Raw genomic sequence first — 3,641 nt, forward strand, 5'->3', positions numbered from 1 at the left:
GAGCTCCCAAAAGGTGAGGGGGCAAAACACCACCGGACCCTCGGAGGGCTGTCTGACAGCTACAGAGCAACAGCTTCCACCGACCCGGACTGAAAGGAAGCTTGGGGTCCGGAATCGCCGCCCCTTCCGAGGCCTTCCTCGCCCACCGCTGCAAGCGAGCTACCTGACATCCCAGGCCTGTCCTCCCTCTGTAAAGGGAGGCCGGGGGCACCCGGAGCAGGACGTCAGGAATATCCAAGGAGCTCCGTACCTGCAAAGCCCTCAAAAGGGCGGACGATCCCATAATGAATGTTGGGAAAGTTCACTCGTAACCCTCCTCTGAGGTTTCTTCCCGCCTGCTCCGCCCGCCTTCAGCCGCGGCTCGCGTCGGAGGCCACGGGGCCGCCCGCGCCCAGCGAGCACTGGCGGAGGCGGGCACCCGGCGGCGCCCTCCCAGCCCCGGCTCCCGCGCCCGCTGCCACCGCTGGGTGCAGCGTGGGCCCGGGCGCAGGGTGGTCCGACCGGCCGGGCTCCGCAAAATGCGCGGCGAGAGGGGCTCCGGGGCCCACGCCTGGATGGGTGCACGATCCAGGCAGTGGGAAAAAGGTCGCCGGCCAGGTCAGACGGGAAGTGCGACAAGAGGCGGGGCGAGGCTGAAAGGAGGCTCCGGGAGCCGCCTTGCCGAGAGTGGCTCCCTGGGCTAGGGGGATGATTTTAGGGGTATGATTCTCGCTTCGGGTGCGAGAGGTCCCGGGTTCAAATCCCGGACGAGCCCAGGCTTTTCTTTCCTTGTACACCTTATATTTAAAATGTGTTTTTTCGTCCTCACACAAGCCGTTTAAAGGCTTATAGGAAACCAACTACTATGGTCCCTTGAGCTTGACTGTTGATTCCCCCAATTTTGCGAAGCAAGAAATCGAATGGGACCAATTGGTACCCTGCGGCCGCTGTGCGTCGGAGAGCAGGGCGTGAGAACCGCTGTACCCTTAAAGCACACGCGCTGGGAAAAAAGAGGCGCTCGTGCGGAGTCCTGACCCCCTATCACACCCCCGCACGTGGGCAGGGAGCCGGCCACTAGCGGTCCGGGACAAGGGGCGCGCGATCCTCCTGCGGACGCCCAGCAGACGTGGAAGTGGTGGGGGGAGGTGTCAAAACCGCACCTGCGGGCAACTGAGAACGGAACTCTGTGTCCCTTGCGCACGCGCGCGACTCCGGAACTAGCAGGGGTGGGGACAGCGTTTTCAGAGTATCGCCGTGTTCGCAACTTTCTACGTTTTTACGTTGCCTTCTTATAGTATTTGGGTGTAAAGTTCAAAAAGTCTCAGTTTTTTGTTTTGTAGCTACATGTGTTTATTACGTGTTCTAAAATTAATTCATTCAGAAGCTTTTAGTAAGTCAAGGGGAGAAAAAAAGGGCTCGTCCGGGATTTGAACCCGGGACCTCTCGCACCCTAAGCGAGAATCATACCCCTAGACCAACGAGCCGACGTAGTTTCTGTTTTCCTGCGATGCTAAAGGATGGTGAACTACTTAGTCCGGCGCCCCCAAGTGGTTATTTTTATATTGTGTTTATATCCACTTTTTTTGTTTTTTGTTTTCCGTTTTCTTTCTTTTTTACTTATTAAGAATCACAGAAGAAAACAACGGTCTCATTACCGCTGTAATATAATCACCTCTTATTTCAAAAGCCATATTTCTGTTTATATTCATGGCTAATAAATTGCAGGGTACCTGTGGCAGTGTCCGGGTGGCAGGAAAATTCCAGACTCTCTCCCTTACTGAGTCCTGGACGTTGCGCTTTCCAATAATTGTAAAATTGTCGGTTTCTTGTCGATATTTTTTATCCTAGTGCTCAAGATGCCACCTTTCCAGCCTTGTGAATTCCCATCTCTGTGTTTTTACTCAAACTGTTCTCTTCAGCTGGAAGATCTCTTTCCTCTTGGATAAATCCCAAACTCTAACCTTCCCAGAGAAAGATCCTTTGACATATTAAAATCAACTATATGTGATACGTAAATGCAGTCTTTTCTCCTCTAGTCATAGTTTATTGGAGGACAAGACACCAACAACCAATACTGAACTCTGTGTAACTGGCAACCAAATGTATAATTACTATGATTGGTGTCCAATTGTCCCAGTATCTTTATGGGATGGCTTGTTTACTATATTTTAAGTTCTTAAATACTTAGTATTTAAGCTTATGTTAACAAAGCTGGTGTTCAATCAGTGACTGCAATTAGTTTCAATTTCCTTAACAATACAAATTTTGGTACTTGGACAGTTAGTAAGCGTGAACTGTCAACAGATAACTAACCAGGTCAGCAACAACACATCAAAGGGTGTCTCTCCGAAATAGACCTATTCACTTACTTTGTTTCCTATCAGTGTATTCATCCATCTGATTGCTCATGCAGTCAACAAACATAAGAAGCACTATCTACCAGACACTGAATAGTCAATTTTCTTCCTACGGTTTGACACTAGCAAATTATAGTTCTGGAGCTCTAACATTCCCCACCCTTCTTTGTTTTATTTGAAACTGCCCTGACATGAGTCTTGAGTTCTTCTTAGGGCTTAAGGCAAGGAGAATAAGAATACCCTTTAAAATGTTAATTAGTTCTAGGTGCCAGCTCACTTTATTTCTCAAAACCTAACTGGAAAAAAATGTGCCCTAGACACTTAAGAAGTTTATATTTCTCATGAGCATGAGGAAACTAAAAAATACAACTTGTAAGGTAAAATATTGTAAGCGCTTCAGATTTCTGACAGCCTGAGCTTCCACGGTTACTAAGAGGTCTCTATGCTCTCCTTTCCCATTTGAATTTACTATAGTTATTATCATTTTCAGGGTTTTTTCCCTTACTCCTACTTCCCTCTAGGGATTAGAAAAATAGTTTGTGTATTACTCTTCAGCCTCCATTAGAGTATCTCATTCGCCTCTCGCAACAGTGTAGGAAGACGCACAGTAACAAAACTCAGGATATCAATTGCCTAACTCACGGTGAGAAACATCTCTATCCTGGTGAAGGAATGCCTGTGACCCCCTCCAGGGCACATCCTTCCCTTGTAGTACACAGATCCTTACTGTGTTGGCGAGGGGACAGAGGACCTTCGGGAACATTTTATCCCAGCCACAGCGAATGAAGAAGCCTGGTGGCATCTAATTTTACTGACGACATCTCTCTAAGGACCCCCGTTATTCTTATTCTCCCAATTTGGTGCCCAGAAACACCAGAGACACTGAACTCCAATTTTTCAGATTTTCAATATTTGCTAGCAGCAATGCAAACCTTCTCCTGAGTTAAGCCATTCCATCAATAGAGATATTAATGAAATTGATTTAGGTTCAGGCAAATCTTTTTCATGCTGGCCTGGGATTCGCTTTTGACTCTGTCCGATATTTATTCATTAATGGTCACATTCTCAATATTCCAGGAACCTCGTGCAATCGCTATGCACACATCACAGTGTCCCGATTCCTGCGGCAACAGATCTTAAAAGGCAAGGAGGGAAGGAATGCCAGGGAGAGTACAGGAGACGGGGAGGATCCTGGCACAGTCACAAAGATCTGTTTGAAATTTTGGTGCCTGTCACCCGCTTCCTACTTTATCCCATTAATTCCAGCTCTGAAAAATTCTACTCTTATATATTTCCAGCAGTAGA

At 47.9% G+C, this 3,641-nt stretch overlaps 1 long non-coding RNA gene and 1 other non-coding gene across 3 annotated transcripts in view; both read right to left on the reverse strand.

The window, feature by feature from the left end:
- LOC105241555 overlaps positions 1-579 on the reverse strand; it is a 6,308-nt gene extending 5,729 nt beyond the window's left edge. For both annotated transcript variants that reach the window (XR_002144419.2, XR_002144418.2), the window contains exon 1: positions 251-579. This is a non-coding gene — a long non-coding RNA (uncharacterized LOC105241555). The remainder of the gene's footprint in view (positions 1-250) is intronic.
- An 812-nt stretch (positions 580-1,391) lies between these two features.
- Positions 1,392-1,463, reverse strand: TRNAP-AGG. Its single transcript has one exon. It is a non-coding gene; the product is annotated as a tRNA-Pro (tRNA).
- Between the last annotated feature and the right edge of the window lie 2,178 nt (positions 1,464-3,641).

The sequence above is a fragment of the Ailuropoda melanoleuca genome, chromosome 8 (genome assembly GCF_002007445.2).
Source record: "Ailuropoda melanoleuca isolate Jingjing chromosome 8, ASM200744v2, whole genome shotgun sequence".
In the NCBI taxonomy this organism is placed as follows: domain Eukaryota; kingdom Metazoa; phylum Chordata; class Mammalia; order Carnivora; family Ursidae; genus Ailuropoda; species Ailuropoda melanoleuca.